This window comes from Aptenodytes patagonicus, chromosome 5 (genome assembly GCF_965638725.1).
Source record: "Aptenodytes patagonicus chromosome 5, bAptPat1.pri.cur, whole genome shotgun sequence".
NCBI classification, from domain to species: domain Eukaryota; kingdom Metazoa; phylum Chordata; class Aves; order Sphenisciformes; family Spheniscidae; genus Aptenodytes; species Aptenodytes patagonicus.
This window is the reverse complement of record NC_134953.1, coordinates 77978196-78002952: the sequence shown is the minus strand read 5'-3', so window position 1 is coordinate 78002952 and position 24757 is coordinate 77978196. Positions and strand designations below refer to the sequence as shown.

The 24757-nt window shown below is 50.7% G+C and overlaps 1 long non-coding RNA gene across 3 annotated transcripts in view; it reads left to right on the top strand.

Annotated features, from left to right (window-relative positions):
* Positions 1-1700: 1700 nt before the first annotated feature.
* Positions 1701-24757, top strand: part of LOC143160213 (uncharacterized) — a 47162-nt gene continuing 24105 nt past the window's right edge. For 2 of the 3 annotated variants that reach the window (XR_012995352.1, XR_012995351.1), the window contains exons 1-3: positions 1701-2311; positions 5010-5124; positions 5261-5577. This is a non-coding gene — a long non-coding RNA (uncharacterized LOC143160213). Of the gene's footprint in view, positions 2312-2806; positions 2869-5009; positions 5125-5260; positions 5578-24757 lie in introns of those variants that run through there. The other variant, XR_012995353.1, reaches the window with a different exon arrangement.

The window sequence follows — 24757 nt, the reverse complement described above, 5'->3', positions numbered from 1 at the left end:
TGGAGAGAAGGGGAGAAAGAAAACATGTCTTCAGAGCGGCACCTCGCCTTGTTCTGTCTTCTGCTCTTCTGGCCAGGGTCGGAAGAGGGGCTGAGGACAGCAGGCGCAGCGCTCCGTGCCCTGCCTGGTGCCGGCTCTCTCCGCTCGTAGCCCCTCCTAAAGAAACACGTCCGAGCCCTCGTGGTGAAGAATCAAAACCAACAAAAGTTGGATCTTTTTCGAAAAGGGGGCCTGGGGGGCGCCGAGCCCGGCGGCTCCTGCCTGCCGCACGCCCGGCTGGGACTTGACCTGCAGAGGGCAATAGTTGGACGCAAATGCTAACAAAGGCGGCGAGGCTCGTTGGCTCGGCACCGTGGCCGGGACCCAAGAATGCTGTGTAGGTAGGCAGCAGTGCTTAATTAATGTATATTGAAACAAAAGATGGGGTAAATTGTTTGATTTGTCTTTAGGCTACGTTTTCAAGGCTAATCTAATTCATAACTGTTAGATTTATCCTAAAGAGACAAACACAAACTTCCAGGAGGGGCATGCAGTTAACTCCAGAATTACCCTGAACGCTAATTGTTTACCGGAACATTTACATTCAAGCCGCTTGGATCCGTATTATTAGCGTTATTATTCTCTGCTAATCAGATAGGCGAGGTGGAAACGAACGGGAGCTCTCCTGATTGTTGTAGCGATTTGACAGGGCGACCGCGCAGACTTTGGAGGAGGAGGAGGAGGCGGCGGCCGCCCGGCGCCCTGCGCGGCGGTGACGGGCGCGACGCCCCCGGCCATTGTCTGCGGGGCCGGGCCGCTGCCGTTCAGCACCGGGCGGGCGGACAGCGCCCGGCCCCGGCCCCGGCCCCGGCCCCGGCCCCGGCCCCCGGCCCCGCTCTCCCGCCGCCCCCCGGCCGCGCAGCCCGGCCCGGCGCCTTGGGCCGGGGGTGGGGTGGGGTGGGGTGAGGAGGAATCCGCCTCCCGTTTGTTGTAGAAGCGCTTTCCCCCGCCGGCGATGGAGTTTGGGAGTGGAAAAGAGCACCCCGACGGGCGCACTCTGTCTCCCCGGCTGTGCGTGTAGACGCGGCCGCCGTCGACGTCTGGGGCTTGTGTACATATACTGCTTTAATAATTACATATACGTCTCCATAACCTCATTATTCAGGAAAGACTAGAAAACGCGAGCAAATTGGAGTGTTGGCAGCAGGGGTGATTGCAGGTCTGGATGCACGCTCCGTCTCTTCCCAACTCGCCGCCCCCTTCTCCCCCCCCCCCCCCACCCCCCCAAATCATATTTATCTGAGATTATGTCAAATTTCGGTGATCGGAAATGTCTTGCCCAAAAGCCATTCCCGCTGGAAAAAGTCAAAAGGGTTCCTGGCATTAACACGACCTTGCGTCATTCCTGATGAAATTAGCGGCGCTGCATGTTTAGAGCTTTGCTACGGATGCACTTTGGTCACAGTAAGAAGTAAGAGATTTGGGGTTTAACCCCCCATCTGAGCAGGAGCCGTCTGCTTTCACTGGCCGCGAACCCCGAGACCGGCACTCGAAAGCGCCTTAGACCCGCAGTCCATTTTTTACTTGTCTTTAAGTGCAAGCGATGGGAATTGCTAACCTCGGCTAAGAAAATTTCATTTCCCCCATCCTGCTAAACGGTTCTGGTCGACATATGTTTGTTATCAGAGAGAGGTGCTATGAACACAGAGCCATTTTCTTAGCAGCTCTTTGACTCTGTGTTACCATAGTCCCACACGGCATTGGTCCTTTCCCGTTGGGAAGTCATGAATAAGAGACTATGAAGCTTGCACGTCAGATCTTCCTCAATTAATCCACCATTAGCATGTTTGGGATCCTCTACTGGATGGTTAACAGCAGCTTTGGTAACTGTATGCTGTCCATACCCAATTATGCTCTGCTAAAAATGAACTCTGCAGAACAACCTTCCTGAGCTGTCAGTGTCTCCCGTTTTCCTATTTTAACGCTTGTGTGTAGTGGCAGGCGACAGATGGTGTAGATCAGATCGATTTGATTGCATTAGGCGATTTTTTTTTCCTCCTCTCCCCCCCGACTCCTTTTCTGGAAGCCCACATTCATCTGAGAGGCGATCGCCGGGGACATGGGAAGCAAGAGCAGCCGCCGATGTGTGAAAGCAACGAGACATGGCCAGCCAGAGGCGCCGGGGTCCCTTCCCGGGGTTTGTTAACATGGTAATCCGGCACCAGGAGAGAAAGCCGCTTTCTGCTGCCCAGAGCCCATTCCCCATCACACATCAGATGACTCCCTGGTTTTACACACAGTTGGAGTTCTGCTCGAAACCTGGATTTAAAGGGTAAGCGCTTCAATAGAGGTGGATTTCTGGTGGTTACTCGGGTAGGTGGCGAAAGGAGCGAGCTCCCGGCGATTTTAAAAAGAGGCTGCCTTTGAGCGGGAATGAATATTTTCTTCCTTCCTCCTTTCTTTCTTTTCCCTTTCTTCCCCCCCCCCCTTTTTTTTTTCCCCCCGCGCCCCCTCCCCCTTTCGCCAGCGAGCCCCCGAATTCAGAACAATTTCTCGCACGGAAAGACATCGCGCCTCTCTATTGACGGATGGGATCGATATTGCCCCCCCCCCTCTGAAATTTGCTTTTCGTGGCAAACCCGAGCTCCGCTCCGAGCTCCGCTCCTGCTAGCTTAATTGTTTAATTCCCTCCATCCGTTCCCCTCCCTTCTGTGTCCGTCGTGTCCCCCCCCCCCCCGCCACCCTCCCGGGCACGGCAGAGGCGGTGGAGGTGCCCCCCGGGGCCCTTCCCCGGCCCCGCCGGGCTGGGGCTCCGGCACCCGGGCTCTTTCGGCGGGGAGCGGGGCGGCAGCGCCGATAAACATGGCTTTCCGGAGCCGGTGAACAAAGGTATTTAACGCCGAGGCGCGCCGCCACGGGCACCTCCCGCATGCGGCGGAGAAGGTGCGAGGCGGGCGGCGCGCCGGGGGTTTCGCTCCCCCGGTGCTCGGCGTGCCCGGGGCGGGGGGGGAGTGGGGGGGGGGGTGGGCAGGGGCCCGGGGGGTGGGCAAGGGCCCGGGAGGGTGGGCAGGGGCGCGGGGGTGGGCAGGGACCCGCCGGCGGGGAGGAGGCGCGGGTGAAGCGGGCGGCCGCGGGGAGCGGCGGCGGCGGCGGCGGCGGCCGGTGCTCGGCGCTGTCCGGGGCCGCGGGGTGCTGAAGGGCCCGGCGGGCCGGGCCGGGCCGGTGCGGGGCGGCGGCGGCGGGGCTGGGCGGGGGGAAGTTTCGGAAGGCGCTGTATTCGCGGGGGAGCGGGGGGATGCTTCTCAGGGAGGGGAAGGGCAGTAGCGAGAATAAGGCTGGCGCCGCGCGGCTCTTCTTCTCCCCGAGAATCGCGTTCTTTAATATTAAAAAAAAACAAAACAAAACAACAAAACCCAACCAAACAACCCAACAACCCCGAACACCCAAAGTTTGGATTTCTGCCTAATTCTCGATGCCTTTGTGGAGCGCCGCCAAATTTCGGAGAATGTCGGTCTAGGTGTAGCACCGCAGAGTGTTTTCGCCACGACTCGGTGCATTTTACTTTTTCAAACGGCTTTTGTTCAAGTTGAAGGAAACCCACTGCGTCAGTTATTTGAGTTCCAACGCCAGCTAATGGGGTTACAGCCTTCAATTTCACAGCGGGGAAAAATTACAGTGTTTGTTATTTACTTTCTATCTGCCATTTAAAATGCAACTTGAAAGCTTGCTGTGTTAGAGGAATATAGGAAATTGCACCTAAAATGAGATTAAAATAGAGGAGAGTAAGTCGGAATATATATATTTTTTTAAAATTTAAGGTAACGTGGCTATCAAAGTATTCCTTTTTTCTTTCTCTCTTTGTTTTTCTCTTTTCTTTCTAATTCAGACGAGAGTCTGCGTTACAAAACAAATGCTGTCTTCTCGCATGTTTTCGTAGGAAGCGCGGTGGTAATATGTCAAGGAAGGCAAGGGCTCATGTTAAGGAAGGAATCTGTAGAAAAAGCAAGCATCTTGTATTAATTTCAGTTGGAATCTAATCAACAAGCTGGTCAGTTACCGGGTGCAGTGGATAATGAGAGCTGTGCGTGCTGCATAATTGCTCCCGGCTGGAGAAGTGCGGAGTACCCCTGCTAGGTGCGGGTTTTGGCCGTGCGTTGCTAGTTTCATCCCCCCCCCCCCCCCCCCCCCGTCACTCACACAGAAGCTGTCCTTAGCATCGGGAGCCGGGGGAAATAACCCGGAGAAGTTCCTAATCGCCAGGCGAAGTGTGCTGTGCCATGACGTTGCAGAGATCCTTTCTATTTAGTTGGCGAACAATAAACGTTTATTATCACCGCGGCAGATCATCAGACAAAGCTTCCCCCTCCCGCCTCCCCCAAGTACGAGCGGCCGCTGATAAGGGAGCTGCTCCGGGTGACAGGCAGAGCCGCAGGCGCCATTTGGAAATAACTTCTTTTATTTATCATTATTGGTATTTTTTTCCGCCTCCCCCCACCCCCCCCTCCCGCCCCCCCCCCCCCCCACCCAACCCCCCGTCCCGTTCGCCTTCTGCAAACACTCGCGGGAGGCGGCAGGTGTCGGTGCGGAGGTGCGCTGCCGCTGCCCCCGCCCGCCGCCGCCGCCGCCGCCTGCCCGGCTCGGCGCCTCGCAGCCACCGGGCTCTGCCGTTCGGGCACAGGCGGAGAGCGAAGTGCGCCGAATTTGTACTTCGAAGCCTTTTTCGCCTTAGATTTTTGTGGCGCTAGGGAGGCCTGGCAGAGGAGTGCCTCTGCTGAGCTGGGAGCCTTTGCTATTTCTTTCTTTGATTTTTTTTTTTTTTTTTTTTCTTTCTCTTCATCGCTTTCCTTTCCGCCCTCCCTCCTCCTGGTAGCACATCGAGTCAGTGTGAGTCAGGACTTGTAAAATGCATTTCCAAAGCCCAGATGAAAAGTCTCTCAGGCGTGGCTGCCGCTTTATCGGAGCTCTCCCAAGCCCACCTATGCAAACAGATTCGTAATATTTGTGTGCTTAACCGTGCATCTCTTTTACAGGAATCTGTTGCTGCGTGTGACATCTCTTGCAAGCTCCCAGAGAGAATTGATGGAGCGTACGGCTAGGGAATAGGATGCCAGAGAAGCACAGAGGAAGAATCCAGGCAATCACCAGGTAAACTCAACCTTACTTTGATTTATTTCCTTTCACCTCGCCTGCAAGACCTTGCCCGCTCCAGTAAGGCAGCAGGAGAGCAGAGGGACTGTACGCGTGTGTATTAAACGCCTGCTCCTCTCGTTTGCCTCCGCAGGATGGGAAGGTTCAGCGTCCGTTGGATATGGGACGAGATCACTCGGCAACCCTTGTGGATTCTCCTTCTTCTAGAGGGGAATTATAGTTGTGGATTTATTGTCCCGGTGCAGCACTTCCACCAGCAGCAGCAGCGGCAACAGCAGCAGCTTTCTGACTCTCTTCGGTGACGGGTATTCTTGGGTGGATAATACGGATTACGTTGTTATTGCTTAAGAATACGCGTAGTCGAGGAGAGTACCGGCGGCGGGCAGGCAGGCAGGCAGCGCGACCGCCCCCAGCCCACCAGCTGGCTCCTAACCTCCTCTAGTTGCCAAGGTAGCACCTTTCCATCTTATCCTACGCTTTGCAATGTTTCGCTCTGTCTGTCTCTGCCCGGGCGGGGGGAGCTCGGACGCCCTGTCCCCTGCGGGGGGGGGGGTGTGGGGTATGGGGGGGGGTGTGTGGGGGGGTGTGCCCACCCGTGTGTGCGTGTGTGTGTGCGTGGGAGCGAGCGCAGGGCTGGGGAGGGCCGGGGAAAAGGCTTGCCGAGCCTCGCAGGAGCACGCCGCGGGCGGCCCTGGCCCGCCGGGGGCTGCGGGCAGGGGGTGACCGGGGGAGCCGGGGCCGCTGCGGGGTGCGCCTCCGCGGGTGGCGTTCGGCAGGCCGCGCCGGGGCCGGGGCCGGGGGCGGGGGGGGGGGGGGAAGGTGCTCGCCCCGTCCGGCAAGCCCCGGTGCCCCGGCCCCCCGCTGGCAGCCTCCGGTGCGCGCCGCGCCCGGCGCCCGCGGCCCCTTGCTCCTCTCCGGCGGGGAGCGCGGGGCGGGGATGGGGGGGGGGGACAGGGGCGGCCGGCCCCGCCCGCCGGGGGGTCCCCACCCCCGGGACACGGGTTGCCCCGCAGGGCCGGGGCGGCCCCGGCTCCGCCCGTACCCACCGGCGGAGCCCGGAATGCCGCCCCCTCCGCGGCCGCGGCCCCCGCGCCCGCAGCAGCCGGGTCGTGCGGGGCTGGGGGGCTGCCCGCGGGCGGGGGGGTGCCGAGCACCCGTGGTAGAGGGGCAAGGGGCACCCCACACGGCCGTGGCTGCGCCCTATCCCCCCCCCCCGGGGAAGCCCCCGTTCCCTGGCTGCCGAGGGGTCCCGCCACCCGGCAGGGCCGCTACTGGGGAGCAGGTTGTGGCCGATTGCTTCGAGGGGGTGATGCCCCCCTTGCCCCTTTATCCTCACCCCACAGTACCAGCCTGGCGAGGGCAGGATTAAGAACCCACCTTCACACCAGCCCCAGCTCAGCAGGTCGGGAAGCTCCCAGCCGAATGCAGAGCTCGTCAGCCTCTGAGGCCCCAGGTTGAGATACATGTTCAGGGCCAGGGCCGATGGGTTGTTTCCCCCCCCTGGAGCTCAGGCGGTGGCTTCTTTGCCCCCCCCAAAGAGCTCAGGACTCCCCAGACGCTACTTGCAGGTGGGAGACACAATCAGGGGAGTGTTGATTCCCGTTACTGGCCAAGCCATGCCCCATCTCTGGGGCTGGCACTGACTAAGAGGTGCATCCATCCCTCTCTCCAATCTCAGGAGCAGGGCACGGGCTTTGGTTAAAAGCCTGGTCAGCCTTTCAGACGCTGTGCTTAGGAAAATCCAGGCATAGCATTCATACTTCCAGTCTTTTTTTTCCCCTGCTCCTCTGCCCCTAAGACTGGCAGAGACAAGGAGCGGGGTGTGATCATCCCTGTGTTTTCCCATTCGAGACCTCTCCACACGCCCAGATGATCCCAGGTCTTGTTGCCACGTAGCCGCAATCGTGAGACCAGATTTCAGCCTTGAGAGAATTAGATCAGAAGCCATTTTAAAGCAAGACCAAGAGTAGTGTGATGAGATAGCCTTTTTGAACGGATCCTTCCCCAAGCTCAGCTATGATGAGGCTGAGAACGATTTTTAACATGGACGAGCCAGACATGGGGTGATCGTTAAGTTGTGAGTGCGAGGTGGGATGATGGAGAACGTCTTTCTCCCTGTCTCTTGCTTAGCGATTGAAAGGCCATCTATGTTCTGCTTAATTATTTCCAACGACTGCCAAAGGAATCTTACTCTGTTGCCTTCGGTAGCGAGTGGAGCGCTCGTTGTTACACAGACGTGTGGATCTGTTATTCTTTAGACACATCTTTGATGCTAGCACTCTGATCCTTGGGTTTCTCTAATACCACCTGAAAGCAGATTTTTTTTCTTGTAGTTTAGTATGTTCAACAGCCTCAGAAATAATGTTAAATTATGCTTTAAAAAAGACACGAGCAGCTGCTAAATCATAGTCAGTTCAGCACCGTAACACAGCCACAGTCACAAGTGCTGCAGGAACAGCGATGGAAACGCTATTTTAAACATCCAGGTTTGTATTACAAACCTTCCTCTGATCTGAGCTTTTAGTTGACATTTTCCCTTGAGTCATGATTTAGAGTATTACCAGGAGTTCCCATTTCATCACATAAAGGATGTGGTTTTGTTTGCTCTTTGCTTGGTTGAGTATCTTGTGCAGTATGGATTGGACTGGTACCCATAAAGACAAGCTTAGCAAAATGTTTCTTTATACCTGGTTTCATCTAGTTGCTTTCTGTTTAGCATGATGAGCTGGTTTTGCTGAATAATGCCTTAATGACAGGGCTGATGCATTTTTAATGCGTGTACTCTTTGTCATTGTCAAAATTAACATTTTGATGATTGTAGATTTCTCTTCTCTAAAATCTTTTGGGAATTGCTGTGATGTGTGGGTTAAAAGAGTGAAACTGTAAGGTCCAAATCGGAGATATACTGGATGTGCTCACCGAAATAATTATAAAATATTGTGTAAAGGCTCAGTAGCATAAGGGCTCTTAGAATGATGTTTCCCAATGGCACGATCTCAGAGTGGCTCTCCCCGTTCATTAGCAGTTCCTGGGGTCTGTCACGTATGTATACTGAAGGGCAGAAGCAGTCGCTTCTGAACAACAGATCTCTAAGAGGAGACTATTTATGCTGCGGGCCTGATCCCGGGAACGCACGTAGCTTCCACGGGACTGCTCAGGGGACCAAGGTCGCTCATGTTAAATCCAAAATATTTGGGGCCAAATCCTACCGTTCAATGCGATAGCAAAGCCCCAGTTGATTTCGCTGCGGGAAAGATTAGACCCCTAGTGAAAGGGATTTTTACAACGCTACACTTCCTGGTTTTCTGCTTTAGAAATTGCGAATCCTGTGTGCTAAAAAACGAGTCTGAAAACCCCCTGCCTCTAATAGTCTAATGATATTTTATTAACAGCAAAGATTATACTAAAAGTCTATAGTGCAACATAATAAGAAATTACTTTATTTATAAAGGTTTTTAATTGTACCAGTACGAGTATTTGCTAAGACAACATTTTAGAATGAGGTTTGTGGCAGCACCAACCGTGTGTTAACAGCTATTTTGGCGAGTGCATATTTAATTAATTTAGAATACTAAATTTCTGTTCTAAAATTGTTTTTGTAATCTGCATCCTGGTAGAAAATTAAATAAAGAATTAGCCCAAAAATAATTACTTGAACTTAGCCTTTCTTTAAAGGCCATAATCCTATGAAGATTTATATCTCTGGGTAATTTTATCTGCTGGAGTAGCCTCGAAGGCTGCTCCCATAGGTAAGTCTTTGTCGCGCCAGAGCCCCCGTAGCAGCGTAGCCGATTGACGGAGGCGCGGACACTGGGGTGGCAGCCACCCTGGCGCAGAGCAGGGTGCTGCAGGGCCCCCCCCGCGCAGCCACCCGTGATGCCGGCTGGTCCCCGCACCGCTCCGCGCCAGGGAGACGGCGACCGCTCGGGCCTTCCCAGAGCGGGGGACCGCCGAAAGGGCTGCGTCCCCGAGCACCACGGGCACGTCGTGCCCCACGGCGGGAGTGGGAGAAGGAAGAGTAGCTTTGGTCCCTGTTGACCTGTGCAGGCAGGGGAACAGCCCTGCCTGGGTCTGCCTATAACAGGAAGCATCGCTCTGCTTAGCAATACCCTAAATTAAGTGATGAGGACTGCCATTTGATTTCAGGCGCTCTTTCCACAAATATTTAAGCCTGCAGCCCTTATATACACACACATCTCTCGGAACGGATTGAATAGATATGTATATACGCACGCACACACATATATATACACACATCTCTCTCAAGGGAGGCTACGGCATCGTATGAAAAGCCCCACTCTCCCAGACCCGACAGAGGCACAACTCCCACTCACCTCGTCAGGGCCCCTGCCGTTGCAGTGCGTATTTATGACCGCTGTTGTGATTCCTCTCGCTGCCTGCGAGAGGAATTTGCCTGAAATAAATGCACGCGCTGTTGCATGTAGATATGTACAGTTACGCAGCCGCCTTTCCTCGGGATCAGTTCTGCTTGCTTTCCACTTTTAAGACTACATCTGGTTTTAAGGGGAGTGCGAGATTTCTTCCCATAACAGGTTACTGCCTTTCGTGTCAGTTTAGGTGGCTTCTTGTGTTCATAGGGTTTTCTTAAGGAAACTGAAAACAATAATACCTACACATCCACACAGCTATACGCATACTTTGCAGCTGTAAGAATAAGCTAACTAGCCTTTTTCTCTGGGTTTTTACATCACGCTAGAAGTAATGTACACAACTGGATTTTCATGCTTTTTTTTTTTTTTAATAAATAGTGTCTTTACATATACAAAAGGCTTTTTCTTCTCTTCTTTTTAAAAGGTTACTATTTTTCTGAAAAGCACCCCCCCAGGCACTACACTTAGCTGTTATGACACCTCACCATTTAGTGTTGTAAAGGTAAATCATAACATTCATTATTAATAATCATAAATTTTTATCAGATTCAGCGTCTGCCTCCTGAAAGCTTTAATGGTGGAAACGTTTCCTGGGCTAACGCCCATGATGCTTGCATGCTTTTTATTGCTATCATTTAGTAACCAAATTGCTCAAAAATCAGAGGACTTGATTATCACATACCTGCAACGCATAGAGCTATTTATAAATGTTGGCTCGATAATAACAATGACTCAAAAGAAATTTAAATGACAGGCCAAAAATAAGAAATCTAAAAGTGAAAACCCAAGCCAGAATTCGTAGAGGTGACGGAAAGAGTCTGACATCGAAGGACAGAGAGGATCCTAAGGAAGGTGAAGAGAAGAGGCCTGGAGGTGATGGTAGAGGGTAGATGTTCCGTGGCTTTGCAAAGCCGGAGGGCGGACAAGAGGAGAGGCGCCAGGGAGGGCAGGCGAGGAGGTATCGCAGCGTGGCGCTGGGAGAATGCGCCAGAAGTGTGGAAACCAGGGCCGGAACATCACACACGTTTGGTAGTTTGGCTTTCTGGAAAAAAAGTATCTAGCTCAAAGCAGCCGACAGAAAATTAGGTGAAATGTTCCAGAAACTAGAGGGGCTGATTGATGGGAAAAATAAGAGCTCTGAATATACAGCTGAAAGGAGGGGTTTTTATATATATATGAATATACATACCTAGCCAAAATTACATAATGATGTCCATATAGATAAATGAAATGAGTATCCTGCTTTTGAAATCATTCTACAGAAACCAGTGGGAATTTTCCATTGATTTCAGTGGGGCTAGAATTTCTCCTGCCTGCAGGAAAGCGATGTAGCCCGGTGTGTGCAAATAGACCTAGGAGCTATGCAGGGAGAAAATGCAGCGCGGCTATCAAGAAACGTTTCCTTTCAGTGAACCCAATAGCTCTCTAGCCAGCAGGGATGATATAAAGCAACGGAGCAAGCTCCAGGCAGGAAAACCCTTGCCTGGGAGATATAAAACTAGCTTGGCCAAGGCACCGCAGGCAGCAGTCACCCTACGAGGGCTGGAGAACCACCTGGGGAGGCCTTCTTGCCTCTGACTTCTGCGATACACCTCCATGGAGCTGAAATGGATAACTCCCCAATACTTTATACCACTGGAAAGGAAGAGGTAGGCCCATAAGAGGCTACTTGGACTTTCCAAGCTTCTCTCAGAGTATTTCAGATTATGTCAAACTTGATCTGTTACCTGTTTCAAGGTCGATTGTCACCACAGTATTGTTCTGTATCAGTTCATCTGAGTTGTATGTAATGGACACCCCTTTCACATTAATACATTAGGTGTGAAATGTTGGAAAAATATAGCTGACTTTTCTTGAATATTAAGAATTGCTGATTCATAACCTTGTTTGGAATATTAACAGTTCTCTTACTAAGTCAGGACAATATCACACAGTTTATTAACGTTCACAGGTCAAGCCTAGCTTTTAAATCACTGAAAATCAATGACAAAGTGATCACCGTGGGATTGGTCTTCTCTAACTGGAGAAAGAGGGACGTTCTGAACCAGAACTGTACAGCGCCTGATTGTGCAGCCTGTTACCAAAAAAAGAACCATCTCACTGCATCTTGCAGAGGCATTTACATAGATAATGTAGATTTCGTATGACTTCTTTTCGATTATCTGATAGTAATAGCTTTGCAAGTATTCACATTCTCCTAACAAGAAGTTGGTAGAAAATTCAAATAAAAAGGCATCGCTGCAATTACTGCATTATAAAGGATTTATTCTCTTTTTTTAAGTAAGTTAGGTGGAAAATAATAAGAGCAGGGAGGCTTGATGCATTAATGCTTCACACCATCTGGAAACTCATCCTTTAACAATCATTCTTCAGGAGATAACTTACCTGGTTACTCCAAGAAAACGTAGAGCGGTATTACCTCTTCGTCAAATTGCCAAAAACATTCTTCTGAAATCCAAAATTATACAGTTCAATGCCCGCTGTTTTACTGGAGCAACAGTTATTACAGTCTTGATGCTCTGGTGGTTAAAAACGACCGCTACAGGGAAAAATTGTTTCTTGTTCCCCTACTTTCTTTCCTCCACTGCCTGGCTGTCCCCCTTCCTGTTTATGATACATGCAAAAGGTTTGAGGGGGCGGAAGGGTTTTTCTTTCTCAACATGTTTTATTTTAGAAATGTCAGGATCGTTTCATTTCCTAATTTTTTTCTGAATGTCTTGAACTATAGAGAAGAGCAGTGGAAACTTTCTCAGACCTCAGTTTAAGAGGTGGTGATTTTTCCATTTGTTAAGACAGAGAACTTTTTCCCTGCGTGTTTGCCAGGGGTCCGAGTTATGCAGAGGACAGTAACATAATTACTTCCAAGGTTTCACTACAATCCTTTCCTTTTTGACTGCGCATGTCGTATTGTCCTTTGGTGTGTTAAGACGTCATGCGGCTGTCGTACATGTGATGACATAAACCCATTTGCCTTCAGCCATTCACAGAGCCCCTTGGTGAAAACAGGATCTGCAAGTCCTGCTCTAGGAAGCAAGAAACAAAACCACTCCCTTTGGCTCTCCTTGTTGAGGTGCTCGTCATTTCTGCGTATGTAAATTCTTACCAGCGAAGAATGCAGGACCAGTCCAGACCCTCGGTTGGAGATGAAAATAGACATGTTTAATTTTCATTTGCTGGAGCTGCAGCGAGTCAGTGCTGCTTGCTCTGCTCCAGCCTCCCTGGTACAGAGGGAGGAAAAACTCCAACAAAGGAAAGGAGGCTGAATGGGCGTGATGCGAAACCCGAGGAAAGCAAACCAAATAAATAAATCCCCCCCCCAAAATACTTAGCTGGAGTTTTTATGTTTTAATTTTTACCAAATGCCACGCTATTTAAAATAGTCCACATTTCTTGAATGCAAAATTTAAATATGTGCCCCATAGAGAGGCTCAGAATAATAACTCTGCTTTCTCTAATAAAATCTCTTTTCTGAGATTAACTCTGGAGCTAGCAGTAAGGTCAGTATTTCATTTCATAGAAGTCAGCTCACGCTGACAAGGGTTCGGCCTTCTTAGTGATGGGCCGTTTGCTGCTCAGAAGTGTGAGGAATGGCTTTCTGAAATATCGATAGCTTGCCTTCGCTAGAGTTCATGATCAAATTTAGCCGTCACGTGTCAATGCACTACAGCACCCGGACTGAAGGGCTGAGGGGCTTGGGCCTTGGGCCAGCCGCTAAGGTTTGCTTTTTAAATCAGAGGCTAACTCTTCCATTAGTGTAAATCAGTGGTTTATAATAACGTCAAATGAGATTTGTGTCGGCGTAGCCCAGACTACAGCCTGGTCTTGGGATTTGAGAAGGAATAGAAAAATTAGGCCGAGACCATTAGTATTCTGTTTTCATTTGGTTTTGGTGGGTGGGTGTGTAAATGTGCCTATGCACACATGCGCACACGTGCAGAGCTGCATTTCATTCCCACGGACGCTTCCCATGGCCCCGTGGCTGCCATTTAACAAGGACCTAAGCGCACAAAATCTTCATCCTGGTGTGGTTTGATTGACACGTGCAGAGATCTCACATAAAGGCTCTGGGATCCCGCTTTTCATCCGTAAAAGGAAAGCAGGCAAGCTTCATCCCCGGCTAAACCCTTTGCACAATATACATCAATAACGAGGCAGCATCTATTTATACATTGCTCACTGGAAATGACTGAATTCAGACAGAAGTTGGTGAGGCAGCCTTGAGCTCCACCAGCCTCCATGGAGTCTATTGTTAGTACCCAGGATGACTCCTCCGGCAAACGGGGAAGAGAGGCACGATTTGGAGCCTACCGCGCCACGGGGAGGAATATCAGCTTTGGCGCTTGGCAGGTGGTGTCTCCTCTCGGAGAATGCCTTCGACGGCTCTGCCAGGACCCGGCAGTCACGGAGGAGGAATGCGGGAGAAATGATCGCGAGAGCAGGGGGCCGAGAGCGCAGCCCCATTGCTGCTCCCCGGGAAGCGGCACGCTGTCCCAGGCTTGCCCACAGGGTGAGAGCTCCCAGCCTTTCTTCATGAGAAAAGGAGAGGTCCAAGAGGGAATGGGAGGAAGGCAGTAGTAGCTTGATACACACCGATGCCTTCTTGCCATGTCATTGCAGAAGGTTTTCAACAATATTTCTTCTTTACCTAGAAAAAAAAGATGCAGCAAAAAAGCCCCATCCAGCATTACGACGTTGGTTAGGTAGGTCTGCGTGGCTGATAGTCCAGTGACGAGGCTGAGCTGCAGCGCCGACACATGCCCGTGACAATGAAAACTTGCTTGTCTATGAGAAGTTTAGCATAAATAAGGCACCCAAACCCCCTTAGCAAAGCACAATCCAGGCAGTGCTTTTGTTCCATGCCCTTTTTTTCCTCCTCTTTTCCTCTGTGGCTCTTGTGTACTTTGCCTATACGCTCTAAAGCTGTTTTGTTTTCAGTTTTATGTATGTTTTATGTAAATTAGAAGAGTCAAGCTCTTCTGCTTGCTAAATTATAAATTGAGTGGAAATTGGCTGACCCTCTTTAGACTACGTCTATAAGTTATACAAAATGTAAGTAATCAAGCTGAGCAGGCTGGGTCGGGGAGGGAAAACACATCAATAGTGTGGGCCGCGTGAGCTGCGTCCCCGCGTCCCCGTATACTGCCGCTTGCCTTTGCAGCCTTGAATCTCTCTTTCCTCTAAAGTGCCGATCTAACTCCTTTTAGACCATTCTCCAAGATGCAGGTTTATTGCCTCCTTTGGTAGTTTGCTCAGCATATTCGTTACGCCTTGTATAAATGAACTGCTCTTAAATGCTTGTTTCCACTCTTTTGCTTCAGGACCAGAGTAGATCCAGACTGCCTCCTCTGGGAGCACTGGTTCATTTTGTTTTCCTTCTTCCCCTTGTAAGTCAAAATGCCTGTTGATTTTAGTGTCTGTCTCTTTGGCTTACTCCCTGCTTTGGCTCCACTTCCCCTATCTCACACTAATTTTCGTACACTTGAGTTTTGCCCTAGATTATCTTTTCCTCAGTAGCCCACTGCAACCCCCACAGAGTAGGACCGTGGTGTAAGAGCGGGAGCCCGTCTGCGGCTGGCAGCCTGAGAAACGCTGCCAGGAGAGCGAGGGAATCGGCTGGTGTCTGGGATTCTGTGAGATGGTGGAGAATCTGCCACAGGGCAGAGAAGATAGCCCTCACTGTGGCCTGTTACCGCACAGTTAGAGCAAGTTTTAAGAAAAAGGGGCCTAAAATCAGATCCCTGAATCTATCCTTATGCATTTAAAAGTAGGCTGAATTTTGGGAGTCAGGTAGGACCGGCGTTATCATAAGCAGGTATGGGCATGGCCGTGCTCTACAATCTGACTTCAGGGTTCCTCTTAAAAATGTCAATTTTCGGACGATTGTGATGAACTAAATGGCCCCTAAGAGAGGAGTCCGACTGCGGCCTCAGCACAGGCAGGGATGTCTGGCAGGCAGTGGCCGTGCCGGCAGCCGCACTCTGCCGGCGTGTCCGGCAGCGCTGACCGAGGGCAGCCTTGTGCTGCTGCCGGCAGCCCGTCCACCCCATGAGCGCCGAGCCACGTCGGGGGCAGAGCTCGGGATAGCTCTGCTCTCTGTCCTTTACTTCCACGCCAGCGGGAGAACAGAAAAAAAAAGGTCTTCAGAGAGGTGGTGTAGTGCAGTTCTCCTGAAATCTTGACCAACATTTTAAGGCCGGCATCACGGAGACTGTAAATGCCATTGCCGTGGAAAATTCCGGTTAGAAATGAATCGCTGCGGGGTGGGTAATTGTGGGCGGTGGGTGGGCTCTGCAGGCACGGCCCCAGGGGCACAGGCCTTCGGCGGGTAGCACGTTCCCACGTAACGCACAGCCCTGTGCGCCTGCTGGGTCCTGGGGTGCCCACGGGGGTCCCCAAGCCCTCCCAGCCCAGCCTGGCTGCTGAGATGCGCCGCTCTTCGGGCACAGTACACTCTGCTGACTCCAGCGGGGTTGAAGCGTGTGCTTTGTTAAAGGGGATCCCGAGTGAGTCGGTTTTGCCTGAGTAGACAGATGGCCTTCAGGAGTCTCGGGCTAGGACTGCAGGGCACAAATGGGATTCGCTCTGCTCAGGCTCTGCCCTGCAGTTATCTGAGTTTGGGCTGTCTTTCACTGAGTTCATAAAATGCATGCCTTTTTTTTTAATTCATTCAATACTTCGATTCAGTGATATGCCACGAGAACGTGGTTTATTCTGTCCAGTCAAATGTTTACTGAGAAGCGATAAAAAATATCCAACCTGCCTTTTTAGAGCTGCTTATTTTATTTCAAAGGGAAGGCATAACCTTTCATTTCCTGGTGTGATTTTTATTAAACCTCTGCCTATTTTATTTGTCAGATCACATATAAATTTACTACCACTTGTGTTTCCAAATAAAATACATATAGGTTGGTAAGCAGTCTATAAATCAAGCTGCTGTTCCTTGAAACTCATAAAAGGATCATTTTAATCCATGGAATTGCTAATTAAAGCTGCTTCTCAATACACAAAAATTAAGTTAACAGTAATTAATGTAGCCAGCCTGGAACCTTAGGAAGCTACTGCCAGCAAGTGTCTTTTGGTGCACTCAAGAGGATGCAGTTTGATTGTTGGCACCAACAGACAGGTTGGGAATTGTAAACATGGTAATTAGCAGTAAGTTTCTGGATCTCAACTTGCCAGACTGGCAGTCTGATTCTTGGAGTAGTTGTCGCATGGGAGGAGGGAAAAACAAAGTAAGGGAATTAGAGCAACCTTGCCTTGCTCCGCCAACATATGCCACTGGACCAATGTTTTTCTTGGCAAAGATCTCTGACAAGGAGTTTAAAAGCAGCGTTGCAGCCCTACTGCAAACTGTGAGCCTCACTGCAGGCATCAACCAAGCAACTGCCTCTGGCTCTTCTGCTCAAACTATGAGTGTTGCTCCATGGAAAGGAACTGTAGAGGCTGAGATTCCCCTGCTCCACCTCTACGGTGGGGCACGGTGTTGATAAGGTTATCAACAATAATGGGATTAAAAGAGTTAAAATCCAGCTTTTGCAGTAATCCCAGAGTATTCTATTGTTGAACTATCAAAGATTAAGGTAATAGTAACCTTATTAACCCTTGGTGTAGTGTAAATAAAAAGGCTATGTCAACCTTAATTCCACCATGAAATTAAATCTTCACTTCTCTAAATGATGATTCAAACACAGCTTACTCCAGCCAACGTGGTTTATGAAAATACGGAACCCACGTGAATTTAAGAAAACCCATCTGGGAGAGAGAGAGGGAGAAAGGGGCGATAAAACGTGGCGTTTGTCTTGTTCAAAATGAAAAAACATATCATATTCATCCAGCTTGTATGTCTGCAGGAACTATACCTAGAGCCAACAAAGTATGCAAAGGGACCTTATGCTCACGGTGTAAATCCCTGTGATGCAGTGAACACAGCTCCCCCAGACTGCAGCAGCTCAGGCTCTGGCCCTGGGCAGAACAGCCACAGGGCTGCTGCTGGTGTCCCCGTCCCTGTCCCCTGCTCGCCGGGCACTGTGCGGCCTCGTTAGTGCTGCCGCAGGGACGGGGTGCCCCGGCACGAGAGCTTGAACCGAGCATTGCTCCACCAGCGCTTTCAGTGCCAGAGACAAGGTGATGAAAACCAAACAATGCCAGAAATAAAATGGTTGCTGAACCTTCTGGAAACAGAGAGCCAGGTGCTGGTGGGAAGGGCACAGGTTTTCCTGGCTAAGCGGATTTCCAGAGGGTGGGAGCTGCCTCTTTCGGCAATGGACCCTTCCCTCCTCACCTGTGCTGGGCACGGCCCCTGCTCCCCCTGCCCACAGAGGCTGAATCTATAAGTAGGTCTGAAACTGCCCGCTGGGATTAGCTCTCCTACCTGAAGAGAGGGAAGGACAGACAGACTGGGCTGTGCTTAGAAGTCAGTGGAACGTGGTCCAGGTAAATCTGTATTTCCTTGTGGGGAGCAGGAGGGGAATTACAGTAGGCAGAAATGGGCTGTGCGCCCTTTGTTATGCTTTTTTGACTGGGAGAAAAAATGAAGTAGTGGTAAAATGGGGTGATTCGGAATGATTCTGCATATTAAATAACGCAAACACTCTGAGTCTCTAGCAGAGAGGTAATTAAGGAGCTGCCTATAGCAGGAGGTGAGCTCTCTGGAGGGCAAGAGGCATTGCCAGAGAAAAGGGATGGTTTTAGTGGGGCTGTTCCCAGGGAAAGGGGCTTTGCCACTTCAGCAAACCGCTGTCTGCCCCCCGGCATCTGCACCTCCTGGAAATTACTGGCTCTGTGGATTGATAGAGCTGGGGAGCGGGCACGCTCTGCCTCTTCGTATCGCTTACCCCAGTCCTCATGAACTCTGGTGAAGTTGTGTTACGAAACTCAGACTCATAAAAAAGCTCGGTTTAGGATGGTTTTTTTTCCCCTCCACTTACTGAATCATCCTCTTCTCTGGTGTAAATTGTCACACCTCCAGAGCGTGCACCAGTTCAGCTGCGCCTGCTGGGTCCTGGGCTGCCTCCATACCCACTGCTGCTGCAGTTGCTACCACAAACACAAATTGGCTCGCTCTGGCTCTTCGTGTCTTTCCGCAGTGTAGGAGTAGACAGTGGGCCCATGGGGTTGTTCAGAAGTATTACTGGTTTCCAGTGCTGGCATAATGCTCCCTTCTAGGTAGTATCCCTTTTCTGGACAATTTCCCAGTAAAATAGTAAATGGCAACTGCAGAGCAGTAAAGGCGATGGCGTATTTGTTTGACTGACATTTCAGAGCCTGCAGAGCAAATGCAATTAGGATCCACAGTGTGTTGCAGCTTCCTTTCTTCATTTCCCTATCCTGGAAGAGTTGCCGTTAGGTTCAGCTTAAGCCTGGTCCCCGCTCCATGTCAACCTTAGAGTGGAGGAGAGGCTCCGGGGAGGGAGGGAGGCATGTCCCCGAGCCCCTGCGGGCACCCTCTACTTCGGGAGCAGCCGGCGTCTCGCAGGGTTCAGGTGGGACAGGAGCTGCTGCCGCTCCGCTGCCGGCACTGCAGCCTCGGGCAGGAAAGGAGTGATTTTGTTAGTAGGCGTGAGCTTCCCCCGGATTCAGCAGAGTTGGCACCAGGGTGGCCCTGCAGCGCTCAGACCTGCACTCCTCATCGGGGAGAAATCCCCGTCGGTGCCTGTGGATCCATGCCAGGCAAAGCAGCCTGGGGTTGGGGCTACCCCAGTCTTCACCGGGGGCAACTGATGCTTTCTTTGGAGTTTTGCAGGGTCAAGAGTTGATGCGCTGTGAACACTTTGATACACACTTGGCATCAGAAAGAGGTGGGAAAAACAAGGGCGGTAATCATTCAGATTTGTCCGAAGGAGGTAATTGAAAACAAATTGCTACCAAAAGCCAAGGGCTGCAGTTAATTGCGGTGGAGCACTGCGGGTCGCTCACCTGCAGGGAAAGACTGCTAGAGAACAGGCAGGGGTCAAAATTGTTTCTCTCCTGGTGGGGAAAGAGGGTCTCAGCCATATAATTTGGTTTGTAGGGTTATTCTGTAGCTCATAGACCCTGACATGAAAATCCAGGCCCACAGAGCAGTGCTTTAATCGCTGGAAATAATGCAGTCGGTGAAGGCAGGGGCAGCCGTGGCTTGCCCTGGTGGCAGGGGGGTGGCCAGGCTGCAGCATCCCTCCTGCCACGGGCAGGTCCGAGCTGGCCCCCGCAGGCAGCAGATGGCAGGAGAGACAGGGGCAGCTGCCGAGTCCCTCCTCCACTGGGTCCTACTCGAGGGAGGGGGCATGTAAATCCCGGACTTGGCTGAAGAGAGAGCGGCATGGTGGAGGCTGCGATGTGCACAGAGCCACCACGCTCCCAGTCCGCTCCAATCGGGAGTTTTACTTTTCAGTTTGAACACTGCTGCCATGCATTGTTTTATTTGTTAACAAGTTTCACCACCGCAATGTTTGCTATTCCTGGTGCTTCTTAGATGTCTGGACGCAGGCAGACATCAATGCCCAGGTAAATCGGTGAATCGTTTTGCAGCGGGTCCTCCGGACACAGAGGCAGGGGAAGCCGGGACGCAGGGTGGCATGGACCCACTGCCCGAGGGTGGGGAGGGGGCCTGCCCTCGCTGGGCAGTGGCTCCCCGGGACAAAACCTCTTCTGTCTCTCAGAGAAGCTCCTTCCAAACCACTAAAGCCATTGCAAGGATTCAGGAGATGAAAATAATGATGAGAAAGCTGATCTAATTTTTATTAAATTGCACTTTTTCGAGATATTTTGATTCAGAGCTCCTGCAGGATAAAAGAAAAATTTCTTCAACTTCCTATATCTGGCAACAAATTCAGTACCACCCTCTCTCAGGGCAGGTCCTTGCTCCTGACTCTTGCACCTTTCCTTTGTGCTCGGGTAACCAAGTACAGGAGGGTGCTACAGCCTGAGCCGCTCCGTGTCTGCTCCCTGAGCTAATGCTGCAAGTGGGGGAAAGCCAGGACAGCATGAGAAATGGGAACCAAAGTTTCTTAACGCAGTCTAAATGCAGGGCAACCCCGCTGAAGTTTGTGGTGTTACATGAGCGTTGGCTGTAACAGCTCTGAGGGTCGGGCCAGCCCGATTAGAGCCCGGATTCCAGTGCTTCAAAAAGGACTTTAAAGTATACGTGTGTAACACAAGTGTTAGAATACGAATACCCCATCTAACCTGAGATACGGGAAGAGTGATCGCCTGGCTCTCCGTGGAACTTACATCCTTTGATAGTTCAACATATCCTTCTATAGAAAACCAAATCATACGCTGATTTATTTGACTTACTATTATTATTAAGGACAGTTTTTGGCAAGATCGGTAACAAAGCCATTTCTCCTCTTCTTTTACAACGAAAAACCCAAACGCTGTCCGTGCGGCAAAGTCTGTCCCCAGACAGCAAGCCCGGTGCGGCAGTGTTAGTGACACTCAATCCCACTCCCCTCCACGGGAGCCTTGCCTGCGCGAGGGCTGCGGGCTGTCCCCACGGGGGCGGCAGCTCTGCTGAGCAGGGCACGTGAGCGATTGCTCTTGTTTTTAACATGTCAGATCATAACTTGCTCATCCGTTCAGTGTCAGGGCTGAAAAATACTGTCGAAATGAAAATGCGGGAGCTGACCGAGAAATCAGTGAGTATGCTATCTGGGTGCTCCAAATTTAGACGTGATTGATAAAGGATATAAAATATGCGACTTTTTTTCAAGCAAAAAGACACTCCATTAATATTATGCAATTTGAATGTGTTTGTTTTAAGAATAACAGCTCTGTTTCACAGCCTGCGTGCGCACCCATGTGTGCAGGCGCACACGTACACACATACTGCGGTAGCCCGGCATTGCACGGAGTTAGCTGCTGAATTAAGCTGGCAGTATGAAGTGTATTGTCAACTCCCCACAGGGTCGGGCATAGTACCTGTACAACAGAGTGGAAAAGTCTGAGCGGTACTGGGTGAGAATGTTTTCCTAGCTAAATTCACCGGTGTTCAATCTGTAACTTCACGATCCCCTTCTTTTCCATTATTTCATTTTTATCTATATAAGCCGAAGGGAAAAGAGGGGGAAAAATGGCTCTCCCGTGGAAGGAAAAGGTCCTGGCAGGACAACAGCTGTGTGCGTGCTGCTGAACGCTGCTGGATGCAAGTAGCCGCTGAACACAAGGTGTGTGTGGTGGATTGAAAGAGTTTATCGGGCCAGTGTGGCTTTTTTTCATGACAACCCCAGGGCCAGGTGGTGTCTCCTGGGGCCAGGACATCTGGGAGCTCGGGGAGCTTCAGTGGTCAGGGTGGTGGATTATTGCAATGAACAGATACAACCTGATCCCCCAGAAAAATAGCCTATAACCACATGCTCAAAGGCTAACGCCACGCTGAAGCCATGGCCATCTGGGTTTCTCCCATCCTGCTGCTCCCCACCTCGGGGTGCGGTGCCGAGGGCCGGTGCTGCTTTGCCTTAGCGTGGCTCTCTGCGTGGAGTCACGACCGGCACAGCGCGCTGCTGGGGGACGGCCCAGCGCTCCAGCCCTCCTGCTCCTTGCTGGGGTGGGAGATGTCTGCCGGGGCCCTGCCTGGGTGGGCAGGGATGCTGCCCGCGAGGCGATGCAGCAGCAGCTTGGCTTGCCGGGAGGTTGTGCAGAGCTCCCCAGGGGCAGGGCGGCTCCTCCCTGCCCCGCTGAAAGGATGCGGCTCAATAGCATCAGCAGGGCCCCTGCGCTTTTGACCTCGGATTTTCTCTTGCATATGCATAAAGCACGGTGTGGTGTTAGAGGGTTTTAATGGAAGGAAACGGAGGAAGCCAGTGAATTCTTTCCAGTGGTAAATATCTATATTCATAATTTAAAAATTCAGTGCGTTTTTTCCCAAAAATTTAGTATTACCTTTAGAATATGAGAGTGGGAGGTCACTGGAAATCATAAAAGAGGAGGGTCTCAGTTAAAGAAACCTCAGCTAAGGACCTCTCTCTCTAGTAACTCTCAACGTTTCTACTGATGGATTTCCAAATAGCTACTCTAAAGCTCTGGAAATCTGAGTATTATTTCCAGGGGATATATCCATACAATGATTTAAGCCTGATTTTCACAAGACAAAAGCTATTTGTCGCATGACAGAAATCCCTGCGGTTCAGTCCCTTCTCTGGGTTAACTCGCTCCCTCAGTGAAAAGTTGGGGTCACCAGATTGCCAAGTGGGTGGAGAAAGGTAGAGGGAATTGGTCTGGTGGGCCGAGGAGTCCCGATCCCCTGGTGTAACCCAGGCAGCACCCTCCCTGCCCAGCACTGTGCTTCCAGGCAGGATTCAAGCCTCCAACACCTCAGCATTCCTGCCCAATTACATGAAACGAGATCAGGAAAAAACCTGTTTACTACAGCATGGTCTAGTTTTTAGATCCAAACAGATTGCTGTACATTGGGTGTGAAACTCCCTAATGTTTTAGTAATGATGCTGGGACCTCGCTGACTGACAGCTCTGAGCAAAGCACTTTCTGAGGTTATGTAAACGCCTAAAAAGAAATCTAACCCCAAATCTTAATTGTGTAGCAGATTTGAGTCCTGTGAAGTCTAGGCACCGCCAGATTTTAAGGCCATGCTGCTACCTTACATAAATACTCATAAATACTTACAGTAAGTGTCCTAAAAAGATCTTTGGCTCATCGAGCGAGCTAGAAGAAGGCGTTGCAGGGCTGCCCCATCTCCGCCGGCTGCGAGCGGCATGCGGTGCTGCCCGGGCCTGCGCCGGCGAGAGCGGGGAACCTCGTTCCCTTCAAGTCCAGCCAGAACTGCGGGTATCAGGGATCACGTCCCAGGCAGAGGAACGGAGCTACTTCCATTTCTGATGCCCACTAACAGGGCAAAGAGACCTTTCTTTGTGCTTCTGTGCTGTAGCCTGGCGCAGAAACAATTATAAAACATGTTTATAAATTCCACCCGGGTGTTGCAGCCCTTGCTATGAATCTCAAAATATATTTGAGATTTATTAACGTTGTGCTGCTTCTGACACAAAGGATGTGGGGGACAAAGAGCAGCAGCTTCTGTGCTATAAGGAAGCACATAAAAACCTGTCAGTACACTTGTATTTTCATGCTTCTAGATGTTGTTATCCAAACGTCATTGTACTCGCAACTATTCTGTGCGCATTAATTCTGAGGTGTAAAGTACTGCCTGGTATTAAAAATGCGATAGTTGCATGCATGGTTAGAGTACATCTAACGTTTTTGTGAGAGCTCGTTAGCTCTTATTGCCTTGTCCTTGGTGTGACTTAAGGCAGAAAATCAAGAGTTCACTGCATTTAAAAAATGTTCAGAAAGATGTGCTTAAGTAAATAGATGTCTTTATTTTCAGTGTTTGAATAGGTATGTAAAGAGAAGGGGATTGAATAAAGGCAAAGTCCATGTGATAGAGCTTACTCAGTAATGGTTGTGATTAATTTTGCAGAGTTGTCCATGAATAACTGGTAACATGTTTCCCATATCCCACAACTTCTAGAACGGGCTGACTCATTGTTGTACGCGAGGAGTGGTACCTTTGAGTTGCGATCTGATGCATATTAAAAATTGTCATTGATTTTTTTTTTTTTTTTTGAGGGATTGAATCAGGGTCCTAAAGGACCTGTGACATTTTTCAAACAAAATACGTGTTATATCCTTCCTTTTTTTGTTGCTTATCCTAGGCTCGGTGAGGAATCAGTGCTAAATCACAGCAGTGCCCACCTCTCCTCTCCTGGAGGGAGCAGAGGAGAAGGACAGGGCACTGGAGCAAAGGGAAAAGGTAGAAGAGGAAAAGCACAGAAGGGAATGACTGGAAATAGCAGAGGAAGGGAAGAAATAGGAAAAAGCAGGAAAAAAAGAGAATGAAAGAGAGATAAGGGAATGAAAAGGAAGAGACAGGAAAAAGGAGTAGAAAAAATAAAAGGGAAGACTGGATAAACATGAGTAAGTTCAATAATTAATTCTCAGTCTTAATCTTTCAGCGTACTTAGGCAGGAGCTCAATGTGATTTGGAGGTTTGTGGGGTTTTTTTTGAAACAAACCCCACCTCCCCCTGCCCTCCCAGCGCTGCCTCCAACAGCTTTTCTGCCTTTTACCTTGGCCGGAGCAGGAGGGCTTGCACAGCTCTGCCGTGCCCGACAGCCGCCCCGTGGGTTGGCCTGGAGAGCCGCTGCTGGTCATGGGCAATCTCTGGTGCTCATCCGTGTTCAGCCGACCCGAGGTCTACAAGGAACATGAGTAAGCACCAGCTCCCGGTTAAATCTCAGCAGGTTTAT